The sequence below is a fragment of the Cygnus atratus genome, unplaced genomic scaffold (genome assembly GCF_013377495.2).
Source record: "Cygnus atratus isolate AKBS03 ecotype Queensland, Australia unplaced genomic scaffold, CAtr_DNAZoo_HiC_assembly HiC_scaffold_117, whole genome shotgun sequence".
Lineage (NCBI taxonomy): Eukaryota > Metazoa > Chordata > Aves > Anseriformes > Anatidae > Cygnus > Cygnus atratus.
Genome location: NW_026109710.1, coordinates 22,193 through 32,817, shown reverse-complemented (window position 1 = coordinate 32,817; position 10,625 = coordinate 22,193). Strand labels below are relative to the sequence as shown.

Below are 10,625 nucleotides of genomic sequence, written 5' to 3'. Positions count from 1 at the left end.
TCGGCCCTTCTCTGGGCCTCCTCTCCACCTTTTCGACTTCTCTGGGCCTCCTCTCTGGTTTTTCTGCCTTCCTATGGCCTTCTTTCATATTTTTGGCCGTTTCTGGACCTCCTGTCTGTCTTTTGGCGCTTTCCTGGCCTCCTTTCAATTTCTCTGGCATTCTCTGGGCCTCCTCTCCAACTTTTGGCCTTCTCTGGGCCTCCTTTCATTTTCTCTGGCCTTCTCTGGGCTTCCTTTCATTTTCTCTGGCCTTCTCTGGGCCTCCTCTCCACCTTTTGACCTTCTCTGGGCCTCCTCTGCGCCTTTTGGCCTTCTCTGGGCCTCCTCTGCGCCTTTTGGCCTTCTCTGGGCCTCCTTTCTTTTTTCTGTGGGCTTTTCTAGGGGTACTCTCTGCAGTTTGGCCTTCTCTTAGCTTCCATTCAATTTCTCTGGCGTTCTCTGGGCCTTCTTTCACTTTCTCTGGCCTTCTCAGGGCCTCCGCTCAATGTTTTGGCCTTCTCTTGGTCTCCTTACCGCCTTTTGGCCTTCTCTCGGCCTCACTTCATTTTCTCTGGCCTTCTCAGGGCCTCCTCTCTGCCTTTTGGCATCTCTGAACCTCCTTTCTTTTTCTCTCGTTTTCTTTTGGGTCCTCTCCACCTTTTGGCCTTTACTGGGCCTCCTCTCATTTGGTATGGCCTACTCTGGGCCTCCTCTGAGACTTCTGGCATTCTCTGGGCCTCCTCTCCACCTTTTCGACTTCTCTGGGCCTCCTCTCTGGTTTTTCTGCCTTCCTATGGCCTTCCTTCATATTTTTGGCCGTTTCTGGACCTCCTGTCTGTCTTTTGGCGCTTTCCTGGCCTCCTTTCAATTTCTCTGGCATTCTCTGGGCTTCCTCTCTGCCTTTTGGACTTCTCGGAGCCTCCTTATCGTCTCTCTGGCCTTCTCTGGGCCTCCTCTCCAACTTTTGGCCTTCTCTAGGCCTCCTTTCAATTTCTCTTGCCTTCTCTGAGCCGGTTTTCTGCCTTTTGGACTTATTTGGGCCTCCTTTCCACCTTTTGGCAATCTCTGGGTCTCCTCTCCGATATTTGGCATTCTCTGGGCCTTCTTTCATTTTCTCTGACCTTCTCTGGGCCTCCGCTCTGCCTTTTGGCATCTCTGAACCTCCTTTCTTTTTCTCTCGTTTTCTTTTGGGGTCCTCTCCACCTTTTGGTCTTCTCTGGACCTCCTCTCATTTTGTATGGCCTTCTCTGGGCCTCCTCTGACACTTCTGGCATTCTCTGGGGCTCCTCTCCACCTTTTGGCCTTCTCTGGGCCTCCTTTCAATTTCTCTGGCATTCTCGGGGCCTCCTCTCCAACTTTTGGCCTTCTCTGGGCCGCCATTCTTCCTTTTGGCCTTCTCTGGGCCTCCTTTCATTTCCTCTGGCCTTCTCTGGGTCTTCTTTAATAGTCTCTGGGTCTCCTTTGATATTCTCTGGCCTTCTCTGGGCTTCCTTTCATTTTCTCTGGCCTTCTCTGGGCCTCCTCTCCACCTTTTGACCTTCTCTGGGCCTCCTCTGCGCCTTTTGGCCTTCTCTGGGCCTCCTTTCTTTTTCTGTGGGCTTTTCTAGGGGTACTCTCCGCATTTTGGCCTTCTCTGGGCCTCCTTTCAATTTCTCTGGCCTTCTCAGGGTCTCCTTTATTATTTTCTGGCCTTCTCTGTGCTTGCTTCAATTTTCTCTGGCCTTCTCTGGGCCTCCTTTCATTTTCTCTGGCCATCTCAGGGCCTCAACTTCACCTTTTGACCTTCTCTGGGCCTCCTCTCCAACTTTTGGCCTTCTCTGGGCCTCCTTTCAATTTCTCTGCCTTTCTCTGGGCCTCCTTTCACTTTCTCTGGCCTTCTTTCCGTCTCCTCTCAACATTTTGGCCTTCCCACCGCCCTTTGGCCTTCTCTTGGCCTCACTATATTTTCTCTGAGTCTCCTCTCCGCCTTTTGGCCTTCTCTCGCCTCCTTCGGCCTTTTGGCCTTCTCTGGGCCTCCTGTAATTTTCTCGGCCCTTCTCTGGGCCTCCTCTCCACCTTTTCGACTTCTCTGGGCCTCCTCTCTGGTTTTTCTGCCTTCCTACGGCCTTCTTTCATATTTTTGGCCGTTTCTGGACCTCCTGTCTGTCTTTTGGCGCTTTCCTGGCCTCCTTTCAATTTCTCTGGCATTCTCTGGGCCTCCTCTCCAACTTTTGGCCTTCTCTGGGCCTCCTTTCATTTTCTCTGGCCTTCTCTGGGCTTCCTTTCATTTTCTCTGGCCTTCTCTGGGCCTCCTCTCCACCTTTTGACCTTCTCTGGGCCTCCTCTCTGCCTTTTGGCCTTCTCTGGGCCTCCTTTCTTTTTCTGTGGGCTTTTCTAGGGGTACTCTCTGCACTTTGGCCTTCTCTTAGCTTCCATTCAATTTCTCTGGCCTTCTCTGGGCCTTCTTTCACTTTCTCTGGCCTTCTCAGGGCCTCCGCTCAATGTTTTGGCCTTCTCTTGGTCTCCTTTACCGCCTTTTGGCCTTCTCTAGGCCTCACTTCATTTTCTCTGGCCTTCTCAGGGCCTCCTCTCTGCCTTTTGGCATCTCTGAACCTCCTTTCTTTTTCTCTCGTTTTCTTTTGGGTCCTCTCCGCCTTTTGGCCTTTACTGGGCCTCCTCTCATTTGGTATGGCCTACTCTGGGCCTCCTCTGAGACTTCTGGCATTCTCTGGTTCTCCTCTCCACCTTTTCGACTTCTCTGGGCCTCCTCTCTGGTTTTTCTGCCTTCCTATGGCCTTCCTTCATATTTTTGGCCGTTTCTGGACCTCCTGTCTGTCTTTTGGCGCTTTCCTGGCCTCCTTTCAATTTCTCTGGCATTCTCTGGGCTTCCTCTCTGCCTTTTGGACTTCTCGGAGCCTTCTTATCGTCTCTCTGGCCTTCTCTGGGCCTCCTCTCCAACTTTTGGCCTTCTCTAGGCCTCCTTTCAATTTCTCTTGCCTTCTCTGAGCCGGTTTTCTGCCTTTTGGACTTATTTGGGCCTCCTTTCCACCTTTTGGCAATCTCTGGGTCTCCTCTCCGATATTTGGCATTCTCTGGGCCTTCTTTCATTTTCTCTGACCTTCTCTGGGCCTCCGCTCTGCCTTTTGGCATCTCTGAATCTCCTTTCTTTTTCTCTCGTTTTCTTTTGGGGTCCTCTCCACCTTTTGGTCTTCTCTGGACCTCCTCTCATTTTGTATGGCCTTCCCTGGGCCTCCTCTGAGACTTCTGGCATTCTCTGGGGCTCCTCTCCACCTTTTGGCCTTCTCTGGGCCTCCTTTCATTTCCTCTGGCCTTCTCTGGGTCTTCTTTAATAGTCTCTGGGTCTCCTTTTATATTCTCTGGCCTTCTCTGGGCTTCCTTTCATTTTCTCTGGCCTTCTCTGGGCCTCCTCTCCACCTTTTGACCTTCTCTGGGCCTCCTCTGCGCCTTTTGGCCTTCTCTGGGCCTCCTTTCTTTTTCTGTGGGCTTTTCTGGGGGTACTCTCTGCAGTTTGGCCTTCTCTTAGCTTCCATTCAAATTCTCTGGTGTTCTCTGGGCCTTCTTTCACTTTCTCTGGCCTTCTCAGGGCCTCCGCTCAATGTTTTGGCCTTCTCTTGGTCTCCTTACCGCCTTTTGGCCTTCTCTCGGCCTCACTTCATTTTCTCTGGCCTTCTCAGGGCCTCCTCTCTGCCTTTTGGCATCTCTGAACCTCCTTTCTTTTTCTCTCGTTTTCTTTGGGTCCTCTCCACCTTTTGGCCTTTACTGGGCCTCCTCTCATTTGGTATGGCCTACTCTGGGCCTCCTCTGAGACTTCTGGCATTCTCTGGGCCTCCTCTCCACCTTTTCGACTTCTCTGGGCCTCCTCTCTGGTTTTTTCTGCCTTCCTATGGCCTTCTTTCATATTTTTGGCGGTTTCTGGACCTCCTGTCTGTCTTTTGGCGCTTTCCTGGCCTCCTTTCAATTTCTCTGGCCTTCTCTGGGCTTTCTCTCTGCCTTTTGGCCTTCTCTGGGCCGCCATTCTTCCTTTTGGCCTTCTCTGGGCCTCCTTTCATTTTCTCTGGCCTTCTCTGGGCCTCCTTTCATTTTCTCTGGCTTTCTCTGGGTCTCCTTTTATATTCTCTGGCCTTCTCTGGGCTTCCTTTCATTTTCTCTGGCCTTCTCTGTGTCTTCTTTAATATTCTCTGGGTCTCCTTTGATATTCTCTGGCCTTCTCTGGGCTTCCTTTCATTTTCTCTGGCCTTCTCTGGGCCTCCTCTGCGCCTTTTGGCCTTCTCTGGGCCTCCTTTCTTTTTCTGTGGGCTTTTCTGGGGGTACTCTCCGCATTTTGGCCTTCTCTGGGCCTCCTTTCAATTTCTCTGGCCTTCTCAGGGTCTCCTTTATTATTTTCTGGCCTTCTCTGTGCTTGCTTCAATTTTCTCTGGCCTTCTCTGGGCCTCCTTTCATTTTCTCTGGCCATCTCAGGGCCTCAACTTCACCTTTTGACCTTCTCTGGGCCTCCTCTCCAACTTTTGGCCTTCTCTGGGCCTCCTTTCAATTTCTCTGCCTTTCTCTGGGCCTCCTTTCACTTTCTCTGGCCTTCTTTCCGTCTCCTCTCAACATTTTGGCCTTCCCTCCGCCCTTTGGCCTTCTCTTGGCCTCACTATATTTTCTCTGAGTCTCCTCTCCGCCTTTTGGCCTTCTCTCGCCTCCTTCGGCCTTTTGGCCTTCTCTGGGCCTCCTGTAATTTTCTCGGCCCTTCTCTGGGCCTCCTCTCCACCTTTTCGACTTCTCTGGGCCTCCTCTCTGGTTTTTCTGCCTTCCTATGGCCTTCTTTCATATTTTTGGCCGTTTCTGGACCTCCTGTCTGTCTTTTGGCGCTTTCCTGGCCTCCTTTCAATTTCTCTGGCATTCTCTGGGCCTCCTCTCCAACTTTTGGCCTTCTCTGGGCCGCCATTCTTCCTTTTGGCCTTCTCTGGGCCTCCTTTCATTTTCTCTGGCCTTCTCTGGGTCTCCTTTGATATTCTCTGGCCTTCTCTGGGCTTCCTTTCATTTTCTCTGGCCTTCTCTGGGCCTCCTCTCCACCTTTTGACCTTCTCTGGGCCTCCTCTCCGCCTTTTGGCCTTCTCTGGGCCTCCTTTCTTTTTCTGTGGGCTTTTCTAGGGGTACTCTCTGCAGTTTGGCCTTCTCTTAGCTTCCATTCAATTTCTCTGGTGTTCTCTGGGCCTTCTTTCACTTTCTCTGGCCTTCTCAGGGCCTCCGCTCAATGTTTTGGCCTTCTCTTGGTCTCCTTACCGCCTTTTGGCCTTCTCTCGGCCTCACTTCATTTTCTCTGGCCTTCTCAGGGCCTCCTCTCTGCCTTTTGTCATCTCTGAACCTCCTTTCTTTTTCTCTCGTTTTCTTTTGGGTCCTCTCCACCTTTTGGCCTTTACTGGGCCTCCTCTCATTTGGTATGGCCTACTCTGGGCCTCCTCTGAGACTTCTGGCATTCTCTAGGCCTCCTCTCCACCTTTTCGACTTCTCTGGGCCTCCTCTCTGGTTTTTCTGCCTTCCTATGGCCTTCTTTCATATTTTTGGCCGTTTCTGGACCTCCTGTCTGTCTTTTGGCGCTTTCCTGGCCTCCTTTCAATTTCTCTGGCATTCTCTGGGCTTCCTCTCTGCCTTTTGGACTTCTCGGAGCCTCCTTATCGTCTCTCTGGCCTTCTCTGGGCCTCTTCTCCAACTTTTGGCCTTCTCTAGGCCCCCTTTCATTTTCTCTGGCCTTCTCTGGGTCTCCTTTAATATTCTCTGGGCTTCCTTTTATATTCTCTGGGCTACTCTGGGCCTCCTCTCCAACTTTTGACCATCTCTGGGCCCCCTTTCATTTTATCTCTCTTTCTCTGGGCCTCCTTTCAATTTCTCTATCCTACTCTGGGCCTCCTCTGAGACTTCCGGCATTCTCTGGGCCTCCTCTCCAACTTTTGGCCTTCTCTAGGCCTCCTTTCAATTTCTCTTGCCTTCTCTGAGCCGGTTTTCTGCCTTTTGGACTTATTTGGGCCTCCTTTCCACCTTTTGGCAACCTCTGGGTCTCCTCTCCGATATTTGGCCTTCTCTGGGCCTTCTTTCATTTTCTCTGACCTTCTCTGGGCCTCCGCTCTGCCTTTTGGCATCTCTGAATCTCCTTTCTTTTTCTCTCGTTTTCTTTTGGGGTCCTCTCCACCTTTTGGTCTTCTCTGGACCTCCTCTCATTTTGTATGGCCTTCTCTGGGCCTCCTCTGAGACTTCTGGCATTCTCTGGGGCTCCTCTCCACCTTTTGGCCTTCTCTGGGCCTCCTTTCAATTTCTCTGGCATTCTCGGGGCCTCCTCTCCAACTTTTGGCCTTCTCTGGGCCGCCATTCTTCCTTTTGGCCTTCTCTGGGCCTCCTTTCATTTCCTCTGGCCTTCTCTGGGTCTTCTTTAATAGTCTCTGGGTCTCCTTTGATATTCTCTGGCCTTCTCTGGGCTTCCTTTCATTTTCTCTGGCCTTCTCTGGGCCTCCTCTCCACCTTTTGACCTTCTCTGGGCCTCCTCTGCGCCTTTTGGCCTTCTCTGGGCCTCCTTTCTTTTTCTGTGGGCTTTTCTGGGGGTACTCTCCGCATTTTGGCCTTCTCTGGGCCTCCTTTCAATTTCTCTGGCCTTCTCAGGGTCTCCTTTATTATTTTCTGGCCTTCTCTGTGCTTGCTTCAATTTTCTCTGGCCTTCTCTGGGCCTCCTTTCATTTTCTCTGGCCATCTCAGGGCCTCAACTTCACCTTTTGACCTTCTCTGGGCCTCCTCTCCAACTTTTGGCCTTCTCTGGGCCTCCTTTCAATTTCTCTGCCTTTCTCTGGGCCTCCTTTCACTTTCTCTGGCCTTCTTTCCGTCTCCTCTCAACATTTTGGCCTTCCCTCCGCCCTTTGGCCTTCTCTTGGCCTCACTATATTTTCTCTGAGTCTCCTCTCCGCCTTTTGGCCTTTACTGGGCCTCCTTCGGCCTTTTGGCCTTCTCTGGGCCTCCTGTAATTTTCTCGGCCCTTCTCTGGGCCTCCTCTCCACCTTTTCGACTTCTCTGGGCCTCCTCTCTGGTTTTTCTGCCTTCCTATGGCCTTCTTTCATATTTTTGGCCGTTTCTGGACCTCCTGTCTGTCTTTTGGCGCTTTCCTGGCCTCCTTTCAATTTCTCTGGCATTCTCTGGGCCTCCTCTCTGCCTTTTGGACTTCTCGGAGCCTCCTTATCGTCTCTCTGGCCTTCTCTGGGCCTCCTCTCCAACTTTTGGCCTTCTCTAGGCCTCCTTTCAATTTCTCTTGCCTTCTCTGAGCCGGTTTTCTGCCTTTTGGACTTATTTGGGCCTCCTTTCCACCTTTTGGCAACCTCTGGGTCTCCTCTCCGATATTTGGCCTTCTCTGGGCCTTCTTTCATTTTCTCTGACCTTCTCTGGGCCTCCGCTCTGCCTTTTGGCATCTCTGAATCTCCTTTCTTTTTCTCTCGTTTTCTTTTGGGGTCCTCTCCACCTTTTGGTCTTCTCTGGACCTCCTCTCATTTTGTATGGCCTTCTCTGGGCCTCCTCTGACACTTCTGGCATTCTCTGGGGCTCCTCTCCACCTTTTGGCCTTCTCTGGGCCTCCTTTCAATTTCTCTGGCATTCTCGGGGCCTCCTCTCCAACTTTTGGCCTTCTCTGGGCCGCCATTCTTCCTTTTGGCCTTCTCTGGGCCTCCTTTCATTTCCTCTGGCCTTCTCTGGGTCTTCTTTAATATTCTCTGGGTCTCCTTTGATATTCTCTGGCCTTCTCTGGGCTTCCTTTCATTTTCTCTGGCCTTCTCTGGGCCTCCTCTCCACCTTTTGACCTTCTCTGGGCCTCCTCTCTGCCTTTTGGCCTTCTCTGGGCCTCCTTTCTTTTTCTGTGGGCTTTTCTGGGGGTACTCTCCGCATTTTGGCCTTCTCTGGGCCTCCTTTCAATTTCTCTGGCCTTCTCAGGGTCTCCTTTATTATTTTCTGGCCTTCTCTGTGCTTGCTTCAATTTTCTCTGGCCTTCTCTGGGCCTCCTTTCATTTTCTCTGGCCATCTCAGGGCCTCAACTTCACCTTTTGACCTTCTCTGGGCCTCCTCTCCAACTTTTGGCCTTCTCTGGGCCTCCTTTCAATTTCTCTGCCTTTCTCTGGGCCTTCTTTCACTTTCTCTGGCCTTCTTTCCGTCTCCTCTCAACATTTTGGCCTTCCCTCCGCCCTTTGGCCTTCTCTTGGCCTCACTATATTTTCTCTGAGTCTCCTCTCCGCCTTTTGGCCTTCTCTCGCCTCCTTCGGCCTTTTGGCCTTCTCTGGGCCTCCTGTAATTTTCTCGGCCCTTCTCTGGGCCTCCTCTCCACCTTTTCGACTTCTCTGGGCCTCCTCTCTGGTTTTTCTGCCTTCCTATGGCCTTCTTTCATATTTTTGGCCGTTTCTGGACCTCCTGTCTGTCTTTTGGTGCTTTCCTGGCCTCCTTTCAATTTCTCTGGCATTCTCTGGGCCTCCTCTCCAACTTTTGGCCTTCTCTGGGCCTCCTTTCATTTTCTCTGGCCTTCTCTGGGCTTCCTTTCATTTTCTCTGGCCTTCTCTGGGCCTCCTCTCCACCTTTTGACCTTCTCTGGGCCTCCTCTCTGCCTTTTGGCCTTCTCTGGGCCTCCTTTCTTTTTCTGTGGGCTTTTCTAGGGGTACTCTGCAGTTTGGCCTTCTCTTAGCTTCCATTCAATTTCTCTGGCCTTCTCTGGGCCTTCTTTCACTTTCTCTGGCCTTCTCAGGGCCTCCGCTCAATGTTTTGGCCTTCTCTTGGTCTCCTTTACCGCCTTTTGGCCTTCTCTCGGCCTCACTTCATTTTCTCTGGCCTTCTCAGGGCCTCCTCTCTGCCTTTTGGCATCTCTGAACCTCCTTTCTTTTTCTCTCGTTTTCTTTTGGGTCCTCTCCGCCTTTTGGCCTTTACTGGGCCTCCTCTCATTTGGTATGGCCTACTCTGGGCCTCCTCTGAGACTTCTGGCATTCTCTGGTTCTCCTCTCCACCTTTTCGACTTCTCTGGGCCTCCTCTCTGGTTTTTCTGCCTTCCTATGGCCTTCCTTCATATTTTTGGCCGTTTCTGGACCTCCTGTCTGTCTTTTGGCGCTTTCCTGGCCTCCTTTCAATTTCTCTGGCATTCTCTGGGCTTCCTCTCTGCCTTTTGGACTTCTCGGAGCCTCCTTATCGTCTCTCTGGCCTTCTCTGGGCCTCCTCTCCACCTTTTGGCCTTCTCTAGGCCTCCTTTCAATTTCTCTTGCCTTCTCTGAGCCGGTTTTCTGCCTTTTGGACTTATTTGGGCCTCCTTTCCACCTTTTGGCAATCTCTGGGTCTCCTCTCCGATATTTGGCATTCTCTGGGCCTTCTTTCATTTTCTCTGACCTTCTCTGGGCCTCCGCTCTGCCTTTTGGCATCTCTGAATCTCCTTTCTTTTTCTCTCATTTTCTTTTGGGGTCCTCTCCACCTTTTGGTCTTCTCTGGACCTCCTCTCATTTTGTATGGCCTTCCCTGGGCCTCCTCTGACACTTCTGGCATTCTCTGGGGCTCCTCTCCACCTTTTGGCCTTCTCTGGGCCTCCTTTCAATTTCTCTGGCATTCTCTGGGCCTCCTCTCCAACTTTTGGCCTTCTCTGGGCCGCCATTCTTCCTTTTGGCCTTCTCTGGGCCTCCTTTCATTTCCTCTGGCCTTCTCTGGGTCTTCTTTAATAGTCTCTGGGTCTCCTTTGATATTCTCTGGCCTTCTCTGGGCTTCCTTTCATTTTCTCTGGCCTTCTCTGGGCCTCCTCTCCACCTTTTGACCTTCTCTGGGCCTCCTCTCCGCCTTTTGGCCTTCTCTGGGCCTCCTTTCTTTTTCTGTGGGCTTTTCTGGGGGTACTCTCTGCACTTTGGCCTTCTCTTAGCTTCCATTCTATTTCTCTGGTGTTCTCTGGGCCTTCTTTCACTTTCTCTGGCCTTCTCAGGGCCTCCGCTCAATGTTTTGGCCTTCTCTTGGTCTCCTTACCGCCTTTTGGCCTTCTCTCGGCCTCACTTCATTTTCTCTGGCCTTCTCAGGGCCTCCTCTCTGCCTTTTGGCATCTCTGAACCTCCTTTCTTTTTCTCTCGTTTTCTTTTGGGTCCTCTCCACCTTTTGGCCTTTACTGGGCCTCCTCTCATTTGGTATGGCCTACTCTGGGCCTCCTCTGAGACTTCTGGCATTCTCTGGGCCTCCTCTCCACCTTTTCGACTTCTCTGGGCCTCCTCTCTGGTTTTTCTGCCTTCCTATGGCCTTCTTTCATATTTTTGGCCGTTTCTGGACCTCCTGTCTGTCTTTTGGCGCTTTCCTGGCCTCCTTTCAATTTCTCTGGCCTTCTCTGGGCCTCCTCTCTGCCTTTTGGCCTTCTCTGGGCCGCCATTCTTCCTTTTGGCCTTCTCTGGGCCTCCTTTCATTATCTCTGGCCTTCTCTGGGCCTCCTTTCATTTTCTCTGGCTTTCTCTGGGTCTCCTTTTATATTCTCTGGCCTTCTCTGGGCTTCCTTTCATTTTCTCTGGCCTTCTCTGGGCCTCCTCTCCAACTTTTGGCCTTCTCTGGGCCTCCTTTCATTTTCTCTGGCCTTCTCTGTGTCTTCTTTAATATTCTCTGGGTCTCCTTTGATATTCTCTGGCCTTCTCTGGGCTTCC

General features: G+C 51.6%; 1 long non-coding RNA gene across 2 annotated transcripts; it reads right to left on the bottom strand.

Annotated features, from left to right (window-relative positions):
* Nucleotides 1-862: 862 nt before the first annotated feature.
* LOC126913663 (uncharacterized) lies at nucleotides 863-9,624 on the bottom strand. 2 transcript variants are annotated; one of them, XR_007709323.1, is made up of 3 exons: nucleotides 9,453-9,624; nucleotides 7,378-7,478; nucleotides 863-1,100 (listed from the first exon to the last, which is right to left on the bottom strand). It is a non-coding gene; the product is annotated as an uncharacterized LOC126913663 (long non-coding RNA). The 2 variants fall into 2 exon arrangements; XR_007709324.1 differs by lacking the exon at nucleotides 7,378-7,478 and adding an exon at nucleotides 6,070-6,170.
* Between the last annotated feature and the right edge of the window lie 1,001 nt (nucleotides 9,625-10,625).